Here is a 23,347-nt window from a genome sequence, read left to right as displayed (position 1 = left end):
ACGAGAAATGCTTTTTGTGTAAGGTTGGGCTGATCACCATATAAACTTTTGTTTCTGGGAGATTTATTTTTGTCATGGTCACTGTCAGACAATCATGTTTAAACCCTTTCCATCATAAACTCCTGGCTTCATCTACTGATTCATTTATTTGACACAAATGACTCCAAGTTGATTCTGGCAAATTACACACTTATTTCACCAACTCCCAGAGAGTGATGATGTTCAGACATCTGTTTGATCTCATTTGCAGTTGTCCTCAATGGAACTTAATAAAGATGAGAATTTCAACATGCAAATATAAGAAAAGTAAATGTCTAGATCACTTTTCTTCAATGGTCCAAGCAGTGCAAGGACCTGTGCAGAAGCAGCTGAGTGCTCAGGAAGCTGGTACCCAGGATGCTGCTGCCCAGGACTCCCCAGCCCTGTCGTCTTCACCACAAGGCCTGACACTTTCCGGGGCACCTCGACAGCTGGAGCTCCACACGCTTCTGCTTCCACAGATGCCTCTTTGCAGATACGGTTGCTGTCACACCTGCCTCCAGGAGATCTTCCCTTTCCTTGGAAATGCACGGTCAAGTAAGTAGTTCATGGCTCTGGCGCTAAAGATGCTATATTCTGAAATGCTGGGGAAAAACTTGATGTATGCCTAAGAGACGTGGATTTTGAAATACAAATAGAAGATGGTCTGTTTAATGAGTGATTCTTTTTAAACCATGCAAATATCATGAACAAGATATTAAATTGTACCTAAGGTTGTGTATTACATTAAATCTTGTTCTAAATCGTACCTGTTTAATAAATGACTAGTTGATATTTATGCATATTATTTAATAAATAGTTATATTTTTATAGAAAAAAAATAAGATGTTTTAAATAAATTGACACCTGAACTTCCTCCATTCCCAGAAAAAATTCCCAGTGATTTAGTTAGCAATCAGCCTAATTTACAAAATAAAAATAAACTCAGGAAAACAAGGCCAAATTGAACTTTCATGTCCTGACGAGTAAAAATTAAAATTTTAGAAGCAATGCCTTAGGGAGAAACATACACATTGAATTTATAATCTAGTGCACAAGATATATGTGCACACACCTACTTTATATCATGGGAATTGGACAAATTAAGAATTGTTAGGAGTTCAGATTACTAGGTATAACCATGCAAAATTGACCAAACAATTAAGTATTAGCTGTTCCTTTCAATATTCCTACAGAAATTAGTAGTACAATTATCTTAGCTATCATATGTGTATGTGTGTATGCATATATATAGAGATAGATATATGTGTGTGTATATTCCTCTTTCTAACTACTTTGAGCATAAAAATATGCAATATAATAACCATTATTAATTTCCTATCATCTTGTTTTGAAATTCTGTATCTTTTTAAGTTTTTCTTTCTCATTTTTTATTTGCTTCAAAATAATAAAAAAAAGAAAAAGAAAGAAATTAAGTAAAAAAAAAAAGAACTGTTAGGAGCTCTGGGGTTTGAGAGTAGGTGAACTACAATGGTAAACATTTCTTACGGAGGGTTTTTGGAGCAATAAGCACTGGGCAGCAGTGGCCCTGATGGAATTTTGAAAAGTCCTGAGAAACTACAGGTCAGGCAGGGAATATAAAGGGGCATGAGAAAACTTGAGGCAACAACTAGCAGTATATGATCTGCCAACCAAGCATTCATTTTAAGGCTGTTCTCCATTCCGTCATCTCACCCAGGCACCATGAGTAGAGGTGGAGGGAATTTTTGCTGGTCACAATGACAAAGGAATCCTCATGCAGTTCTTCTGTGGGAGAATGGCAATGGCCACACACTTTACAAGGTACCAACAGCATTCCTGCTACATTGATGCAAAAAGTTCCATGCTAACTCCAGTGAAAACCACTGCCAAGGGCAGTGTTTAGAGCTATACAAATGGAAAGGTGGGATATAGTTTTTTAAAACAATCATCACTGTCTTAGAGTGACATAAGGTTCTGCATAAGGGCTGTTGTCACTCCAAAGGGACACTGCTGGTGTCCCAAGTGAGTCTTCTTGGAGCCTGAGGCAGGAAGATGACAAGATGACAGATATCGGAAGATATCTCTGGTGGGTTACAGTATAGGTTGTTAGTGGTGCTACTACTGAATGCGTGGAATCCAAAGCTATTCTTTCACTTCATTGTCTCCTCAGAACTCCACTAGGCAACAGAGAACTGTGTAATCACAAACATCAATAGACTTCTGGTGGAGAAACTTCATTGAAAACTTTTTCATATCTACAGAAATATGGTAAATATTTCAATGAAAAATATTATTACAGTAAAAGACACATTGCCTTGAATCTCCATCACTATCCTCCCTCTTATTTTGCACGCACTTGTTCTGAAGCTCGTGTCTGTTTCTAAAGCAGTCGTGGAAGTTCTCTTCCACGAATGGTTTTAATTTCACTGTTCTGGCTTCCTCAATGCTCTGAAATGACTAAAAATGTTCACCTTTCATGGCCATTTCGACTTGAGGAAAGAGCCTGAAGGAACCGGGTTCCAAATCTGCTGAATAAGCTGATGAAGACATAGCCTCGTATTTTCACAAGTCTGCCTTTCCGCTCCACTGGACTGGTCAGTAACATTCACTGTAATTTAAGCGATAACTTGTACAGATATTCGTGAAAGAAGACTTCCAGAACTGTTACAGAAAGCGGCAAGAATGATGCGATAAGTGTATTTGAAGCCAGGGGCAGTACTTTAAGGGGGATTAATGGTAATATTTTTGCAGTAATTTGTACATTTTAAACAGTCACCATATATGTTAACAGTCACCACTTCTATATAGCTCAACAAATTATAACTTGCAGGCTATTAGTCCTAAAGACTTGCATAACATTTCTGTCAAATGCTGCTGAGTACGTGGAAGAATGCACAGTGAACACCCTTGCTAATCCTTTGCAGGTCCCATGAACTGCAGAAAGGTCAAGGCTGTCAGTGACAGTTAAATACTTCTCACCAGAAGTGGAGAAATTCTATTTGTGTGGATGCAGAAACAACAGATTTGGTTGTTGAATTTCTCTCAACCTTTAATTGGATATATTTTGGCAGGTTTTATGGGCTAACAATGTATTTTTCAAAAATTTCTTTGATGTTGTGCTTGGAAGTACTGTAGTTGTAACCCTCCAACTTTTAAAATATTTGTTGTCTTTGTTCATTTTAGTTTAACTTTCACTTCCTGATGTATCTTGAGTGTAATATTTATTCATATCAATCCATCCATCTATCCACCCACCCACTATCCATCCACTCAACCATCCATCCAACCATCCATCCACCCACCCACCCACACATGAATACATCCATCCTTCCACCCACTCATCAATCCACTCATCCATCCATCAATCCATCCATCCACACATCCTTCCATATGTATATACATATGTACCTCAATAATATTTGTTATCCACCGTCCAATGGCAGCTTAAACCATGCCCATTTGGTGTCTCCAAGTCTATGTGGGTCAGGATTTGAAGATTCTAGTTGGGTTCTATGCATTGGAATTCTCTGCAATCACTTTAACAGACAAGATTGTGCATTGTCGTTTGAAAATTTTCTGGGGAAATATACACATGCTCACTTGATTGTTGGGAAGATTTGGTTTCCTATAGGCTGTTTCCCTGAGGACTTTAATTCTTCATTGACTACTGGTGAATAACACCACCATTTACCTTGTAGGGAAGTTTCACAATGAAGAAATTCATTACAATCAAGTCAGCAGGAGACAGTCAGTTCCCCAGGTAAAAGTTACCAACTTCACCATCAAATCATGCATGTGACATCCCTTCATAGTCAAGAAATTATCTTGGTTAAAATCAAGTTTGTCTAGATAGAGGTAGACAAAGAATGGATTATATTGTAGTGTGGAAATTAAGTGTCCCTGAAGTCCATGTGTTAAAGGCTGGATTCCCTGAATGGCACCAGTGGGAGATACTGGAATCTTCAAGAGGTTTCAGTCTGTAAAAGAACATTAGATCGTGGAGGTCACACTATCTAACGAGACATTGTTATCCTATTCATTGTTTTTTTTCCCTCTGTTTAGCTTAATGTCAAAGAACTGAGTAGTTTTGTTTTGCCGTATACTCTTTTTTCTGTAATGTTCTGCTTCACCAAAGTAAAAGGGACAGTTAACCATGTACTAACACCTCCAAAACTGTGAGCCAAAATGTATGTTTTTGCTTTACACATATATTATCACAAGTATTTGTTATACTGACAGAATATTAACATAAAATTAGCATACACATATATGTGATATATGGTACATATCAAATATTATTCATATGTAATTTTATATGTAATGTTTATAGATAACATAACCTATAGCTAGTGTGCATTGTATATTTTTCTATATATAGAATATGTCATCTATATTTTCAAATTGGGTTTCTTGCAGTCAGTTTACATACAACTCAGTGTCCCTTGAAAGCAAACCAACAGCTGCCACTACAACACACATACTTTATTTATGGGATCTGTACACCAGCTTGTATCATTATTTGCAGCTTCATGGTGACACAGAAAAATAAAGTTCACGTTTACTTAAAAAATAGTGTGAGCTAAGCATTTAATACACACAACTATTTCTATTATACTAAGAGGCTGAGGCAGGAAGACTGTAAGTTTAAATCAAGCCTGGGCAAATTAGCAAGAGCTTATCTCTAAACCCAAAGAAAGGAAGAAGCTTAAGAAGAGCTAGGGACATAGCTCAGAATAAAGGCCCTATGTTTACTCCCCACTATCATAAAATGATAATATGCATTACTACAGCCACCTCTCCTGTTAAGGCTTCAATGCTCACATAAACATGTTTCTATTTTTACCCTTTAAAACTTCTATACTTTAATATGCTTTATATTTAGAACACTATAGAATAACAGAAAAAAATTCTGAAGCTAGTACAGACAGGAGTCTATGCCCTACACACAGGCCTATGTATGATTAATCTCTCCTATTTGTTTCATTCTGAGTGCTGCAATCAACAAACCACTATTGACATTTTATAATTAAGTGAAATCTGTACTTGTGCTTTGGTATTTGTTACCCTATCTCCTTTCTGTTTCCATCTGAAATATCACCTTGCACAGCTGTAATGGTTGATATATTGTGTCAGCTTAGGGAATCTAGAGGTTTGGCTAAGTGACTCAGCAGGGAGCCAGGGTGCTTACTTTGTGTACATCCCCAGCCTGTGCAAGAGGAAAGCATACAGAGGATGTGGGTGTAGAGGACCACCCACAGGCTCCCAGGGCCCTTAGGTTGCATAAAAAAAAAGGAATTGTGGAAGGACTGGCTGCTGGTTCTTCAGAGCAGCTCCGGTCTTCACCTTCAGCTTCGTCATCTCCTGGCTTCCGGTGCAAACTATTCAGCTTCCCCAAGGCACTCTTCAGCCTTCTGGTGTAGACTCTCTGGCCTTTATCATAGATTCTTCAGCATTCAGATGTAGACTCTTCAGCCTCCTGATACGGATTTGCAAGTATACTGCAATGAGCTCCAGGCCTGGGGCTGGGCTCTTCAGTCTCCAGGCTACAGACACCTGCTGCACACTGCCTCCTCCAACTCTGTGGCTGACCATTGTAAGCCAAACTTGCAATTTCTTCTACATTTGTACATCTTTTATTATACCTGTTCCTCTAGTAAACCCTGACTAATACATCTTAGAAATTTCCTCCAACTCCTTAGGGCTGAGAAATTTTCACCTTTTTTTTTTTTTAATCATTTGAGAGTTTGGGAAAGGAGAAAGAGCCGTTTCTTCTGTAGAATGTCCCTAATTTAGGACTTGTCACATTTTTTTCATGGTAACCTGGGGCCGTGTGTGTTTTGGCAGGAAGTCCACAGAGAGGAAGTGCCGTTTCTGTCATCACAGCAGTGGTTCAGACCAGCAACATAGCTCCTCAGTTTTCATGCTGACCTTTATCATTTGGCTGAGTTTGTGCTTGGTAGATTTCTCCACTGAAAACTCACTCATTTCTCTGCCCCTTCTGTATTAGTCAATTTTGGGTCACTGTGACCAGGTTACCTGAGGTCCCCCACTTAAAAGAGAACAGGTCTGGTTTTTCCTCATGATTTCAGAGGTTTCAGTACATGGTTAGCTGGCTTCAAGGCAGAAACACCATAGCAGGAGAGTTTGGTGGAGGATAGATGCTTGTATCATGGTAGTCAGAAAACAGACAGTAGGAAAAAGAAAAAAGAAACAGAAAGGAAGGAGGAGAGGGTGAGATAATCTCTATAGAAAGCACACTGCCCCAGTACCTCCTTCCTCCAGCTGATCTCTACCTCCTACAGGCCACTCAGCTGTGAGGTCATCAATGGCTGGTTATGAGGTCCGCACCTGTAGAATCCAATACTTCTCTAGGCCACGCCCCCAAACATGGCTGCACTGGACATCAAGACTTCTTAGTACAGAGGCTCCCTTCTCCCTCGAGCTCTCCCTGACTGGACGTTTCCACCATGGCCTTTACTGCTTTGCAACTAGCTGACCAAGAACTGAAAGTCAGACTTGAGAATGAAGCTCTCTTCCTTTAAATTGTGAGTGTGACATATTGTGTCCCACAGCCAAGAAAGTGACAAAGACAACTGCCTTTGTTATTCTGTTGCTCACATTTGGTACTTCTGAGGCCTCTGAGCATTTCTTTAGTTGCCCCGTATGTCCCATGGACACATCCTCACCGGTGTACTATGTTTGCCTTTATATCTTTTGTTGGTTTTATTGGATTATATAGTACTTTCTACCACACTGTATAAATATGAATGTACATATATCAAAATATATCATGTAATATAGATCTCTGGTATGGTTTGTGTCTGGGTGTCCCCCAAAACCTCATGCAATCATGGCACAGGCTTCTAAAGTTTATGACTGACTAATGGATGTGAGTGAAACACCCGCCCTGGGGCAGGTATTTTGCATACAATGTAAGGGAGGGAAAGAGCCTGCTAGGGGCCACCCCTTCCTTTTGCTCTTGTTGCTTTTGCTGTCTTCCTCCACCATGAACGTTTGCCCTCTGCCACGTGCCATTCTACCTTGGAGCCAGCCAAATATAGACTAAAACCTCCACAAAGTGCAAGCAAAATAAACCTTTTCTTCCTCAATTTTGGGTGTCAGGTATTTTTTCCCATCAATGAGAGAAATGTACCCAAGACGATCTCTATCAGTATATCTCCGTAGGTATTCATATCTTTGTCATTTTCATAGGTCTCTATTTCTGTATGATACAGAGGGTTTTTTTCTTCCCAGTATAGTTGATAATAGTGATATATGGATTTCCATATGGAGAAGGACACAAAGATGTATCCATTAAATAGGCCTTTATGTATCTACTTATCTATCTATTATATAACACCTACTGCGTACAATTATCCATCTACATTTGCCTGTGTGTCATCTACTTACCTCTCTATGTGTACCTACATCTGTCTATATTTAACATCTGTATTTATTCTTTATCAACATCTACTATTTATCTGCCTCCAACTCCAATCTCCATATCTGTATCTATCTATGTATACTTATTTTTCTCAATAATTTTAGATGAGATCAGCTGTGCTCAGGGTGGTAAGGCCATAGACAATAATTGCAAAAATACTACTAACTCAGAGAAAGAAGATTTTATGTTTCTCCCCATTGTTTTAAAGTGTGGTATATACTGTTGTTTGTCAAAGGGATATAATCATTTTGAAAGATTTTTCATTAAAATGTCTGAGGCAGTAATTTTGAGAGCATCCCTTCAAGACACCATTTTTAATGAGCTCTATTTTCGACCTCTGATCTAGGATTCGTATCCTTGATTTTCTTGCTACAACAACACTTAATGGATTTCTCATCATCCATGAATGTAGGGAAATCGTGGAGCTTGAATACTTTTTAAAAACCAGGGCCATTTAAAAGTCATTTAGGCTAATCATGCCAGACAATGAAATAATAACCAAGGACAGGATTTAAAATAACCAGATGGAGGGGCTGGGGATTTAGCTCAGCCGCAAAGCGCCTGCCTGGCAAGTGCAAGGTCCCGAGTTCGGTTCTTAGTACCAGAGAAAAACCAAAAAATAAAAAAAAATAAATAAAATAAAATAAAATAACCAGATGGAAAGTCAGTGCAGTTTGTAGGTGTTATATAATTCATAGTGTTTTATGGGTTTGAGCTAACAAAAATTAAAAGACCAAGTCTATCTGAAGTCAGGAGAACACTGACACCCAAAATGACAGCATTGTTCCCATTTTGCAGATGCAAAGGTTGGATTTGGGGAACACACAACTTCCTAGTGGAAAATATAAGTTGTAACCTATTCTCTTAAAGCTTTATTAAGCTTTAGACAATGTTTATGATGCCCATGAGAATTAATTAGAACAGGTCTATATCTCTCCCAGGAGAAATTTTACATTTACATATCTGAAAAGTACACACATTAGTAGGAGAAAACTTCATTTAAAGGATTGATGTTAATTTGAAATTCATAATAATTCACCTCCAAGTGGTTTAGAGTTTACTTTGTATCACTGAAAGAAAGAGGTGTATTCAGTAATCTTAGAGTCTAAAATAAGATACAATGGAACTGGTTCAACTAGAAGAGAACAGATATTTCTGGAGTCTTCAATAGATTACTCTTATTCAATTTATGTTATTGATAATTATATATTTTAAGCTAGTTAAAAAATCCAACTTGGAGCTAATACTACTCAAATATTTCCTCATAAATTGAGTGTGTTACATACTCTAGTTACACTAACTATATCCAATATGTATTTGTAGACAGATATAGATGTAATTGAAAGGTCATTTCTTATCCTATCCCCTCTGAAATTTATTAAACTTCATCCTCTGCAATTCAAGTCTTATATAAATATGATCACCCAAGGCATTTACCATGAACACCCTGGATGGACTTCTTTTTCTTTTTTTCTTTCTCCCAAGGCTCTGTACACAATTGTAAATGAAGGCCAGAAATACCATAAATAAACTCACAGATAAATACAAAGAAAACAGGACAGTTCTGATAAGAGCCATGAATAAAGAGTTTCAGAGTTAGCTGAAGGCAAAGACCACATTTTATTTATCCGGCCTTGGCATTTTGCAGAGCTCCTGGGGATCAGTGACTCTTCTCAGATTCAGTTCCAGAGAATAAGTGAATTTGAACAATGATCAAGAAACTACACTTCAAAATGACCCTCCCCTAACCCTGCTACTTTTTATTTACTCTTGTGATTTTCCTTTTTCTCTGTGTAAAACTAAAATTGTAAGTTCCACTGCCTCATCACAAGCTTACTTATGGTCCATTTAGACACTCATTTGAAGTTTCTGAATGAAATGAAGCTTCCAACATGCAAACTTCTTCTCCCCTCGACTTTTAAGCCCAAATTTGAATCCTTTCTGCTCTTTGTTGAGTTGAAGAAGGTCCTTCCTGGAATCCACACTGTGTTTTCTTTTACCAAATCTTGTTCTAATGTCTGTATTTTTCTTTTTACCATCAAGACCCTGGTCAGGGTTGCTCCATCCAAAGTTTTAACCTAACTCTTTCTTCTACCTGATGTTTTTATGCATCATATCCATGAAGTGTGCTCTCAGACTGGACATCTCACCCTATGCTCCTGTCAAGACCAAATGTTCCTCATCCCCACCCGCAAGCTCTCTGCATAATTTGCATTTCTACAAACCACCATCATCTGAAGCCAAAGTCTCCATCTTTCCAGTGGTAGAGTTTCCTTCAATTGTACATATTTTAATTCTCCCCAATCTTTTTATTTTTCAAAACCAAACAAATCTTTTATTCGCTTCAGTTATGCAAAGCAACATATTTTCAATCAGCTCTTATGATTTGTTTTTTTAATAACTATACTGGCCACAGTCTAACATTTGCTTTTAAATTTTCACTCAGACTGACCTAGTTTACAGATGTTACAAAACGTGTCCTCTCATTCCACAAGTTCCCTGCCATGAAGCTTTAGAAATCAACCCATAAGAAATGCTGGTGAGGCTGTGGAGAAACAGGAACTCTTCTCCACTGCTGCTGGGAATGCAGACTAGTGAAAGCACTGTGGAAATCAGTTTGAAGATTCCTCAGAAGCTATCTTTAAATTGCCTCAGAGTAAACAAACATAAATTTGAACCCTTCTCTCACTTAGGGCAAGACTAGAGCATTAAGTAAGTCAACTTCATGAATTTTCATCACTTCCTATAGCTCCGCTTATCCTTCTCACCATTCTCTCCTGTCCTGTGCTCTATGTCTGTGACTCTGTTAGCAACTCTCCACCGTTGGTGTTTTCAGAGATTAATTTCTGTGCTACTCTCATTTCACAAAGTAACCTTAAACTTGCAAAATGCAAATTCCTGGAGCACCCTCTAGACTTATTAAAGGTGAGTGCCCTTGTTAAGTTCTGGATACTTTCTTTTTTCAAACGATCTACCTGATTATCCCTTGTGTACATTGAGATTTCAAACCCTCCTTCTATGTTCTATTTCTCTTTTCCAGACTTCATCTACTTGAATTAATTTTGTACCTGCACTCTCTCCTTGCCTGTGAAAAGCTTGTTTATCTATGAAGGACTTTCTCATCACCCTAATAGGAAACATGCCATACCTCTTGTATGCTTTTGAAGGATAGATCTTTCTCCAAGTGGAAAGAGATCAAGAGATGGAGGAAGAGGGGAAGGCAGAGAGAAAAAGAAATGAAGAAAGGAATTAATATGTGCCGTGAACATGTACCAACTCCACTCCAGGAAAGTAAACATTAGACTTTGTAAATATGTGAAAAAAAAAAAAAAAAAGGGAGATAAAGAGATTTAGAAATAGCCCAGGAAGGAGAGTCAAAGGTGGGTAAAAAAAGTATTAATATGTATTAAGTACAACTACCAATTAATCATGACAAATATAAACATTATGTACTGCAAACATGTAATAAAATGCCATGTGTCATGTACTACACTGGAATTTAATAATTGTTTACACATCAATCCCTTTGAGTTGAGCACGTCTTATATTACATGTACTTATTTCAGTAATGTCCACTAATTAATAAAATGGTGTCCATTGCCATCACACCAAAAATCTTAGTCTGCTTAGTCATATTTCTGTTTTATTTTAACCATGACATTTGTAAAGTTCCTGAGAATTAGGATCACCCACTTGTCTCTCTGATATTACCAATGTATTCATTAGCTTTCCATTACTATGAAAATTATTCTAAGATCATTTTAAAACAAAAGAGATTCATTTTGACTTACAGTTTCGAAGGGTTCATTCCATGGTTTCATGGCACCATGGTTTTTGTGTCTGTGGTGAGACAGAAGCATAGCTAGAAGCTGCTCATGTCATAGTCGACAGCAACTAAAAAGAAAGTAAAAGCAAAAGCCACACATTCATACGCTTTCCACGGTATGCCTCCACTAATCCATGCCCTGTCTCTTAAATTCCACATCTCCCAATGACACCAAGCTGGGCAATATAGGAATCAACAGTAGAGTCTTTGCTGAACTTTCTACATCTGAATTACAGTAACTAAACTATATTTGGAGTTGAAAGCATCACGTGTACCTAAAAATGAACATGATACTAACATGTGCCTCTTGTCTATAAGACAACAGAAAGGACAGGGAGAATAGGTACACTAGCACTGGCTGTTCCTTACATTCCCTACTCATCTCGCTTCTGTAGCTTACTGCTTTATATCTTTGAAGACTTTCCCCCTCTTCTCGTAGTACTTCATGATTACATACAAAGCATAGCAAGAAGAATGATAGCCCTACGTCTTCCACAGACCTGGGTCTAAAACCCCACAGCTCCTTTGACTGGGCCCCATTCCACTCCCTCAGATATTAGAAGTCACTACGGTTTTCCCCTGCTTTTTCCAGTCTTGGTTTCCCACAGAGCATGTTCTGTTAAAGGCAATTACAAATGCTTGGACTGTCACATTCCCTTTTCTTAAAAAGAGGATTTTGTCCATCTAAGATGCTTGCAAATTTTTCTTTTTCATTTTCTATTTTTTTTTTAAATCCCATTTGGGTCACTTGGATGGAAATGAAAATGTGCTTGCCTACCCTCCTACGTGGTCTGTCTCAGGGAAGACATCTGCTACTCCACCAGCGAGCCTACGGATTAAGCCTGAAACTGAGATATGGTCCATGGCGTAAACTGTCCCTCTTAAGCTACTTTATTTTGCTGTTGCAAAGTAGACATGACCTCTTTTCCACGTAGCAAGTTGTCTGTTTCTTCACTTTCTTTCCCTTTCTTGTTTTTTTCTTTCTCATCCTTCTCTTATTCCTCCTCCTCCGTATCCTTTCTCCTGTCCCACCCTCTCTGTTTCTCTCTGTCTCCCTCTGTCTTTCTCTCTTTCTCTCTGTCTCTCTGTCTCTGTCTCTGTCACTGTCTCTCTCTTTCTCTTTCTCTCTCTCATTCATTTCTCCAGGGCAACCATCCTTTGCAAAAAAAAATCTCAGAAACATTTAATATTTTTCTTCACTTTCACCTTGGCCTCCTCCAACTCTTTTTCTGTATTGCCACCAGAATGATTGTCCTAAAAAATATACCTGATTTTTTTTCTCTCCTCTACCACCTACTTAAAATATGTTATTAATTCCTCACTGCCTACCAGATAAATTCCACCTTGTTCAGCATAGCTCTCAAAGCTCACCATAATTATAAGTCTGCAGACATTTTTCACTCTTTCTCTCTTTTTTTTTTTTTTTTTTTTTTTTTTTCAAAATCTGTTTCCTGCCTCCTGGGTCAAAGTCTCCCAATTTCCAAATGTGTGCAAGGAACCGACCGTTGAGCTGTCTTATCCAGGATGTTTTCTCAGGTCCTATTGAGCCTTCTTCAACTAACCGGTATATATTTACCACTCCTTTCTTTTCTGGAAGATTCTTCCACCAGAGACCCTTCATCATTTCTACTTTTACACATCCAGATGAGCTTGTATATCACACAGCTCTTGCACAACTTCTTGTAATCACATTGCATTCTCATGGTGTTAGCTCTGTGGTCCACCACACATATGTTTTCTCCAGCATAAATCATTGTATGTCACACACAGGTACACACACAGTGTTCAGGACCAGCAATGCACAAAAAATACAGATCAAATTTATCAATAAGTTAGTCAATTAATTGATACATCCATGACAAATGCTATGAGTTTCACACCTATTACTGACTGTACTCCTCCAGCTGAAATTTGTTGTATAATCTTTCTATTAGAATTTGCATATTAGTGTTGATATCTATACATCTCTATCTCCAGTTGTTAAGGATTTTGAGGTACAGCAGTATTTATTTACAACATTACTACTTTAGATGGCTTGAACATGTAACTAATACTTGATGGAATATATGTTTTAAGATGCTTATTCAATAGTACAAATACATGCATGGATGAACATATGTTTATATTATTTGCCCTGTTACTGACTTCCGTATGTGTTTCTTCTATTACTGTCTGTATATGTATTGTGTGTGTGTGTGCATGTGTGTATGAAAGTGAAAGGTGTTTTCATACTTCCATACTCCAGGGTAACAGGTATGTGACAGTGTAACAAACATATGACACACTGGGTTTAACCTTGTAACAAATATGTGACACGATATACTTACATAGAGAAAAGGATTTCTTTAGGCTCACAGACTCGGAGAGTTCAGTTCTTGGTTAGTTTGCCCAGTTGCTTTTAGGCTGTAGCTACACAGAATTTCAGGACAGGAATACAGGGCAAAAGAATCTTCTCACATCTGAGTTGCTGGGAAGAAAAAGTGGGAGAAAGAGGCAATATTCATAGTCTCGCTTACACGGCTGTCCCCCCACTGATATCAGACCTCCCACTAGTCCTTATTCTTCAGTGCTGTGTGTATTTGTCTATATTACATGTTTTAATATTTTTCCATCCTTTTCCTCCTTCTCTTTCGCTCACCACCTTCCACCTTTTGGTCTCCTTCCCGTTTGAAAAAGATCTGTTTCCCTCAGTCACTTTTAGTCTCTGATTCCATTTAATAAGGTTTAAGGAATATGACCATATAAATCATGCCCACTAATTCTGTATCCAAGAGCATGACCATGACTAACCCAGGTGTCCAAGAATCATTCTTTCAAGAGTTTCCAAGGGATCTCCAATTGCACAATCGTGTCCAATGCTCACAGCAAGCATGGCGTTTGGATTAATGCCTAAACCAGAAGGACATCCTGTTTGCAGAGGAGATTTTCTTTTTTTCTACCATAACTGAATTAATGAACTGTAAAACAAATTTGAGGTTAGAAAATACTTATTTACAGGTCTTGAGTGCCACTTCCTGTAACAACTCAAACAATCATCACAACATTGGGAGGAATTTTCTTTATTATCAGTCTATGTTTGTGGTATATACTGTTTACTTTCCTGTGTGCATTTTGTAGATGAACAGAACATGTCCTAATTCCTCCTTTTATCCCATTTCCTTCTCTAAACCCTTTCCTCCATCTCTGGATCCACTTCCTATTTTAGAAAGATCAGCGTCACTACTTCCTATTATGTTTTATTTTGCAGTAGATGGATAATTTGGGCTTCTCATATAAGGGAGTTGAACCATGTGATATTTAAGCTTGTGTGTCTGATTTATTTCCCTTAACATTATGGTCTAATAGTGCATACATTTTCCTAGAGATGACTCAAGTTTATCATTCTTTCTGGCAGATTAGTGCTCCATTTTTGTGTAAATTGAATACTAATCATTCTCTTTATCCATTCATCTGTTGATGGACATTTAGGCTGCTTCCAAGATTGGGCTATTGTGAATTTTGGCACTATAAACATGCGCATGCACAGATCACTCTAATATGGTTATAAGAGGGTAACTTTTATCATCTTCACGGTGCAGATATGGCAGTAGAGACAAAATTGTTTTTAATGTGCTACTCAGCTCATAGTTGACTTGAACCCAACCAATTTAACTAAAAATCTGTGTTCAGCTTCAAGCACTTATACGATTGCAACTTGTGAAAGTGTTTGGGTGTATTATTGGTGATTGAAACCAGGCCCTGACACATGCTATGCAAGCGTACCTCCAGTGAGCTACATCCCCAGCCCTTCAGCCAGCTGTCTGCTGATGTCTGATTTATGAAACAGGAACTTTAGACATTGCCCATGCAAATCCAGCTTGTGACCAAACTTCGACAACAAGCTTTCTTTGCTCTGAAATAAACTGGCTGTGCAGCACGCGTTTGTGGAACCTCACTGTGCATTAAAGATATTTAAATCTAAGCACTGCATCACCACCTCAGCTGCAGCATTTTCATCAAAATCCTGAGTGTATCAGAGAGAGAGAAAAAAGCAAAAGCAAGTCTCAATCTTTCTTTCATCACCTGCTCACCAGAGATGCCCCTGATTTTATGGATCTTTCTCCTCATCTTGCTTCCCTTGACGACGGTATTTTGGATGTTGATGCTTCTCTACTTAAAATAATCCAGTAATTCTACACCAGAAGCAACAAGGATCTTCTTGACCCCCGGAACTCCCAGGGAGAAAGACCTTAAAGAGTTAAAGATGTGGGCGACTCCCACAGCCTGTTTGATGCCCAGGGTGTGTGAAGATCGCCAAGTAGCCCAGGAGGAGGTATTACTGTGCACTTCTGGCATGGTGGCCGCTGTGTGCCCTGTCCTCCTACTCTGGCAGCGGGAGCTCCGTGTCACAGTTGGTTAGCACTGGGATTAGCTGCTCTTTGCATAGGTTGTAGCTGTGGATATGCTTTCTGTAGTGATGGGCCCGGCTGCGGAGATCTATTGGCTGCTGGCTTTGTAAATTTCATTCAGTTTGGTCCAATAGCAGAGGGAGAGCTCCGGAGACAGCAGGACCTGGCTTCTCAATCTCCCTTTTGCTTGCAAACCCGGTTGTTCTCGCGTCTCGGTCTCTCACCACAGATCTCTTACCCAACCCCGGGCTATGTCCTCCCTGCCCCAATTCTGACGTCTTTTTTTTTTTTTTTTCCTCTTCTTCCTTTTCTTCTTCTTCTTCTTCTCCTTCTCCATCCTGCCCACTGACTTTTGAGAAGAGAAACAACGAATTTCCTCCTGATGGTGTTATCCGTGGTCCTTGCATTCCTTTGGATAAGCGAACCCAGCTGGTGTGTGGACATCCTCCGGGATCATACTCCTCGTCCCTGTTCCCTGGAAAAATCTGGATAAGTACAGCGCGCTCTCACTGCCGCTGTCGTGGCCGCGCTGTTCAGGTAGGTACGCTTTTAAAACGCCTCTGGGTTAGCATTTTCCTTCCCCCCGCCCCGTCGTTCTTTTCAAAGCCATCTCAACCTTCTGACTTAACATTTCTCCCTTCCGAAAGGTAATAGTTTATAACTGGCTGGAGACGTTTCACCCCTCCTCTGAGTCTGACATGGATCTCATTTATTTATTTCTTGGATTGTTTGTTTGTTTATTTATGTATCTATTTTCTGCCTTTGGCTTGTAAAATTCAGGGCGAGACTTTTCTTCTTACATCCGCCGCCCCATGTCTCCGTCGTGGGTGGGTGTGTGGACATTTATGTGCGGCCGGTCATGTGCTGCAAGCCGCACGCACACTGCCACAGAGACACCTGATTTTATTGTGACTTTTAAAAAGGAAAAAAAAAAAAAAGGTGTTTTGGGGGGACATTAGGACTGTTTTGGTGCTATCAGCTATTTCATGGCTGGGGTGGGGGGAGGTGTGTGTGTGTGACTCTGTGTGTGTGTGTGTGTGTGTGTGTGTGTGTGTGGTGTGTTTACAAAGTAGCGCTGCCTTCCATACAAATAAACAGGCGAGAGTGGGAGACAGAGAGAGAGAGAGAGAGAGAGAGAGAGAGAGAGAGAGAGAGAGAGAGAGAAAATTATATATCTGCAGTAGCGAGAGGAGGAAGGCAAGCGCCAGTGCCCTGTACACCCAGACTGGTCGGGAAGGCTGGAGTTGTTCAAACTGTGAGCATCGTGGGGCTCTCTTATCTTATTCCTCCTCTCTGTCTGTGTCTCTTTTTTCCTCCCTTCCGAAGAAAAGAGTCAGTTACCACCGCCTGGGGTGCTTTTTGGGGGAAGGGTAGAGGATAACCAGAGTGCAACAGGAAAAACAGGCTTGGCTGGGTTTGCAATAAGCGATTTTTTTTTTCCTCCTTCATCTGCTCCTCTCGGATGAGATGAAGGTTTGTGTGAGCCTCAGAATAACGCACTTGATTGATTAGGGCCTGGGCGCGCTTGCTGGGCAGCCTTGGGGCGTCTTGGAGACCTCGGGTGAAGACCCAATCTTGGTAGCTTAGCGCTGGCCGCCTTTGGAAAGATGGGGAGCAGATGCCCGCAACACTTCTCCCCTGCGTGCGCCTGGGTCTGGGCCGTGGAAGGGTGTGCAGGGCTTGCTTTATGAGCACTGCTGGTCGGTTTTGTTTTCTTTGCGAGCCGACCTCTGCCTTTCCGAGGGGCCGTGCGCTCCTTGCTCGCTGCAGCCGGAGCAGAACCCTTGAGCTTTTGCAGAGAAACAGAAAAGTTGGTAACGGGAAGGTTTTAAGGACAGGCTCCTTGGTTCAGGTCTCAGGGGAGGCCAGGTCCCCAGCTGCTGCCTGCCAGCCCAGTAGCTTCCCTTCCTGGTCGTGGGGCGCACAATCCACCTGTCCCCGACGCGGACGCCGGAGCGGGAACAGGGGCGTCCAGAAGACCCATCGTCATCATCGCCAGCACCACAACCCACAGCACCCCCATCTTGCAGCCATTCCTCGCGCTCTTCGCATTCACTTCTCCCCCCAGATCGATTTCCTTGGGCCCATTCTCAACACCCTCTCTCCCGGGGGCCCCCAATTCCTGCGCAGCTGGAGCCTCTCTATTGGGAGGTTGGCTGGAAGATCCCCCAAGCCTTGGCGGAGGAGGGACTGGGGGTGGGTGGGCCGTGGGCTGAGAGCGAGACCACCGGGAGAGACAGAGAACTTGACTCTGGTGCTGATGTGGGGGAGCCCCAATCCTGCACCCTGCAATCCACTCGGGGGAGGGGCTAACCTGGGCCAGCGGCGGGGGCCGGGGAGGAAGGGGAGGATGGAGGGAGGAAGGGAAGGAGGTGGCATTTGGCTGCGGGGGCTGGGGGCACTGCTGTGGGAGTTGAGGCCCAGCACCCCTTCCGTGCGCCTCCACTCCTAGGCTGTTCCCTTTCGCTCCCCTTCTGCTACAGCCACTGGGGCTGTCTGTCAGTCTCCTGAACACCCCCTCCATCCCTGCCCCTCCGCAATCTGTCCCAGTTCTTTCGCACCTGGGAGAACCAGGTGGTGTTAGGGGGTCTCCCGCCCCCTAAGCCAGGCTTTGCGCCCTTTTGTACCCACCCCTCCACCCCGGAACAAGCCCGGGTGCCCGCGCACCCCTGGACCGGGACGCACGACTCCGTCGCCTGCTCCCAGTCAGACACAGCGCCCTTTCTTCCGGGGCTGCGGGGGAGGGAGATGGGGGGTTCGCCCCAACCTCCTCCGGCTCCTCACCCCCCAGCTCAGCCCGGCCCTGAGCCTTGTTAGAGCTGCCTGGAAACGGAGGTCCAGCTTGGAAGAACGAGGGGCGCACGAAGAGGTCGCCTTCTGCATCACCCCCTCCCCTTCCCCAAAGGATTTTTTTTTTTTTTTTGGATGCGGTTTTCCTTTTTCTCTTGGTGCTTCTTCCAAAGCGAGCGGCGGGTGCGGGCGTCTTTTGTGTTTATTTTTGGATCCACTGTGCTGACCTGTCTAGGGTGAGGAGGCCAGGGGGTGCGCTGGACGCCGCTTGGCGGGGGGGCGATGGTAAGGGAGGAGGCGTGAGCATCGCCCCTGTCGTGCGGTGGCTGGGAGCTGGGAGCTTGCAGCTTGCAGCTTGCAGCTTGCGACAGACCTGGGCGCGCGCGCGTCACCAGTGCAACCCCGCGATGCCACGGACCGATGTGGGGTGAGCGGAGGGGAGGCGGGTATCCCCATCTGTCATCCGCACCCAACTTAAGATATTTGGGGTGATGGTGGGGTGGGCGGGTGGGGGGGGTGCTTGGACTAAACAGGTGCTGTTCTTCCTCTCTGAATCCACAAGGTGGTAGCATAGATTCTTGCTAGCTTTTGGGTATTTCATTTTAATTATTATCATTCTTATTATTTTCTATTTGGTCATTGGAGGGGGAAAGGGTTTTCTGCGTTCCCCTCCTGCAGTTTTCTGGGAAGGGATCTGTGGTTGGCGAGGGTGAGCGCTGAGGGAATCTTCGCCCGGATCCGTTCGAGTGACACGGGGTGAGCTCAGGATCCCACGTTAGAATCCGGGCCCACCGTGATTTAAGGGGCAAGGGTGGGGGGCGCAGAGAAAAAAAAAGGAAGGAAAGAAAGTTTACAGAGACCTAGTTATCCTGACGAGGCAGAATGGCCGGTTTGTGTAGGCGTTCTGCGGCGAGCATAGAAGGACATGTCCAAGCTCTGGCAGGGACATTTGGGATTGAAATTATATATCCAGAATATAAAGACCGGCTCTAGGGATGAAGGAGGCAGATTTGCAGGATGAGAGGGGCGGCGAGGATTCAATCCCAGCGCTGAGCGTTTCTCTGAGGGCAAAGCAGAGCCGGGAGGACTGACGGGATGGCGAAGCAATCTGCATTTTTGTGGGGGCTGCCTTCAGGAGGGGCGAATTATATCACGCCTTTAATTGGCTGTGCGTGAGGCGAGAACAGTAATCCTCTAAATCCTTAGCAAAGATGTCCCTGTGTAGACGGAGCAGAATGTGGGCTCGTGCTAATGATACAAGAGTTGCAGTAATAATCCCGAATTTCCAGGAAAAAAAAGAAATTTAAAATTTTCCTGAAATTAAGGACACACAAATTTCATTGAGATTTCTGCAAATTCGCGTTTTCTCAGATGTGCCTCAGAGAGTTCTATGACTCAAGAAAATGTAGCATGAATGACTATATATAGATACATATGTATACAAACATGTTTATCATATAACATCTGTACCATCTATATGTGTATCTATACATCTGTATGTATTTGTCTATCTATCTATATATGTATATATATAGAGAGAGAGAGAGAGAGAGAGAGTTTTTGACCTGTAAGGATATAATCAGGACCAGTTATAGCCTACGGAAAACTACTTTATGAGTTTTTAAATCACTATATTAAGAGTTTTTTGTTTGTTTGTTTATTTGCTTGTTTTTCAGAACACAATGATTTCCAATGGGGGGTATGTAGAAATTCTCCTTGTACTGTAATGGCCACATTTGGGTGTTATTTTGAAGGTACTTTGATCAGTTCTAGGGTAGAAGAAGTGTTGCTCTGCTTTGCATTTCTTGAAAACTAAGATAATTCTGGAATACATAGCCTTAAAACTGGAAAATCAGTTAATTTTCAACCAAAACTAAGCATAGAAAAGGCACCTGGTAAAGTGATTGATTGCTATGAAAGTTAGATAAATCAGACGACCAGAGGTGCTTAAAGGGACCATGAAAGAGAATGGGGTGTATTGCAAATTCATACCTTTTAGACCCAGAATGTAGAATGGTCATAAGGATGGATATGAAACGTTTTCTGTACTTTTGAACTTGGCTTTTCTTTGCCCCTTTGCAGTAATTTGTGGGATGTGTCTGTATGTACTACACATAAAGGCACATGTAACGTCTGAATTGGCAAAAAAAACTCATTTTGGGAATGTGCAGGGGTGTCCTCAAGAACACTTCATAATATTCTGGCTTTTTCTGTCCTCTGATCGAAAATATGGAAAAGTTCTCACAGAAATAAACATCCAGGTGTAGGTCAAAGGGCCTCAATTTAGCCTTTTCTTATGGTAATTGGGATTCCATTATTTTCAATCTTGCTTAGTTACATGTTTGAGGACAGTTAATAATGTAATTAGTTCATGAAATTTATTATTTCCCCATAAAGGCAATGAAGAAGCTATTTTAAATTCTATAGTGAATTCACTATGAAGATTGCTTTACATGTTTAAAACATTTTTTCCTGCCCAACAGGAGAAGAGGTCATTTTAGTGTGTGAAATACAATTGTAAATTCAAGTTTACTTTTTTTGTCTAGCAAGACCTAGTACATTCCTGTATTCCTCCTGTAATGCTTTCTGCTTTTCTAAAAATATATGTGGTAATCTCAAATGAGATAAGATAATCCCATGTTTTCATCTTAGTTTAAGTCATCCCCCCCTTTTTTCCCTTTTCAAGGATGGGTTTCATCTTCCACTTAATTTTGTTAATAAATTGTCCTGTAGACAAAGCCTCTGCACACCTACATCTGACTTCTCGAAAATGTCTGGTACCAGATTAAAATGAAGTTTCATATCTCATCTGTACATCTTTAAATAGCTAGGTCTACATATTCATCTAAATATGAACATATCAAAACAATACCAAGTGAAATTTTACTGTATTTATTCCAGAGAGGAAACATCCAATCACAGTATAATTTAGGCAACATATGAAGTAGAATACACTTTTATTTTCTTAATATCTTCCTTTTTGTACCAGAAATAGAACTCAGAACTTTGTGCTTGCCAGGGAGGTGCTGCACCACTGAGCTTTGTCTCCAGCCCTGGAATTCACTTTTACAATCTCATTGCTTAAGAAATCAGATTGAGGGAGACAGATTTTATTTTGGGGAGAGCATTAATAAAACAACTCTTGTTTTCATAACTCTTCAGATATGTGAAGAAAGAATTCTTGCCTGGGCTGTTTTATTCATACCGGATACTATATAAATAAATAGTGGCATGCCACACAGTACCTGGGAAGCAAATTTGAATTACAAACAGGTCTTTTTAGTTTTTAACATTAAACTTGGTGATAATTTTGGTTTTAGGTGGTTACCTCTACTCGAATGGTGAGAAACTAAATATCATGAAATCTAAACCGAATAACTCAAAGAATATGATTTCTTTTCATTGGCCCTGGGGATTGAACCTAGGGCCTTTACAGTAATCTATATCTCTAGCCAGTATTTTATTTTCAGGGTTGCAATAAGTTGTCCCAACAAGGGTAGAACTCGGGATCTTTCTGTCTGAGACTCCAGGAGAGCTATGACTACAGTCATGACCCACTGTGACCCAGTAAAATTGATTGTAATAATATCTCTGTGCCTTTTAGACCCACATCAACCCCAGGTTCAGGCTGATTTCTGTCTTTTTTGGGTACTGGTTGTATTATTTCAAGGGAGGGAACAGGGACTCTTAATTTGCAAGATGAAATCATTTTCAAGGATGAAACTTCATCTGTCATTCAAGTTTGAAGAAAAAAAATAGCTAGGGTTGTTTAAAATTGATCGATTTCTGGATCTTTTACAGAACGAAAAAAAATCAGGGAAACTGATCCGCATCAGTAATGTTTATTTTTCCACAGGAAGGAGAAGGAACTTCTCTTCTTTGACTTTGGTTCAAAGATTCATTCCTCTTTCGTGTTTAATAACTCATCATCAATATTCAGCCCCATGGACCGAGTGAGGGATCTCACATCACTCTAAAGTCAGGGTCAGCTGTTGAACCTGTAGCTTCGAACTGTTCTCTCAACTATGGGGTTGGGTACAGACAAGAACCCACTGAGATTTTGATTTGAATCATTATTTTTCCAACTTTTACTTTTACTTCTTGATAACTCTACAAGTGAGTGTGATAAGAAAACTCACAACAGCAAACCTTTTTTTTGTTTTTGTTTTTTTTGCAGATTAAATGTGCCATTTCAAACTGCTTTTGTCTGTTGGAAGGCTTTATCTTTGTGACCCAAAGTCAGTGTTTGTAAGGTTAGCAGTGTGTGCAAGGGCAGGTTTTGTATGCACACACAGGGAAACACCACCAGGGCTGTTTTTTGCCTGAAACACTTTTCTCAGTCACTGCAACTCAACAGATGAAAACTATGCAGGTTCATTAGAATGAAATATATTGTTCCATTGATAACTTTTGTTCTCATATCTCCTTCTTCAGTAAACATATCTGGTTTTAAAGAATTCAGCTAGGTGATGTACTGCTTGCCTGCAATCTCAGCACTTTGGGAAGCTGAGGCAGGAAGATCCAAACTGGATTCCAGCCTGGGCAATTTAAATATTTATTGATACCCTGTCTCAAAATTAAAAAAATAAATAAAGAAAGGTGGTGTTGGGCATATAGCTCAGTGCCTGGAAAAGTCTTCGGTTTATGCCTAGTGCTGGAAAAAAGTAGATATGAGGAGAGAAGGAAAGAAATAAAGGAAGAAGGAAAGAAATGGGGAATAAATATCTACATGAAATAAAGAAGAAAGATATCCTGTGTGTACACATACGTATATTTATTTCCTCTTCCTTCTTTCTTTTTCCTCTCCCCTCCTTCATCCCAGTTGCTTCTTCCTATTTGAGCAGTTTCTTTTCCCTTTCACAATATCTATTTTACCCTTCAGATTTTATTTATTCTTTC

General features: G+C 40.9%; 1 protein-coding gene across 5 annotated transcripts in view; it reads left to right on the top strand.

Moving 5' to 3' along the window:
* The first annotated feature begins 6,396 nt into the window (after positions 1 to 6,396).
* The window catches only part of Nlgn4x (neuroligin 4, X-linked), a 395,672-nt gene continuing 378,721 nt past the window's right edge, over positions 6,397 to 23,347 (top strand). Inside the window, exons 1-2 of one of the 5 annotated variants that reach the window (XM_013505622.1) lie at positions 6,397 to 6,545; positions 16,019 to 16,195. The gene's annotated coding sequence lies outside the window, so the exon portion shown is untranslated. Of the gene's footprint in view, positions 6,546 to 15,627; positions 15,665 to 16,018; positions 16,196 to 16,878; positions 16,914 to 18,631; positions 18,685 to 19,170; positions 19,205 to 23,347 lie in introns of those variants that run through there. The other 4 variants (XM_013505623.1, XM_013505625.1, XM_013505624.1 and 1 more) reach the window with 4 other exon arrangements.

The sequence above is a fragment of the Chinchilla lanigera genome, unplaced genomic scaffold, assembly GCF_000276665.1.
Source record: "Chinchilla lanigera isolate Chin_1 unplaced genomic scaffold, ChiLan1.0 scaffold00098, whole genome shotgun sequence".
NCBI classification, from domain to species: domain Eukaryota; kingdom Metazoa; phylum Chordata; class Mammalia; order Rodentia; family Chinchillidae; genus Chinchilla; species Chinchilla lanigera.
The sequence above is the reverse complement of the archived record's forward strand: the minus strand, read 5'-3'. Positions and strand labels throughout refer to the sequence as shown.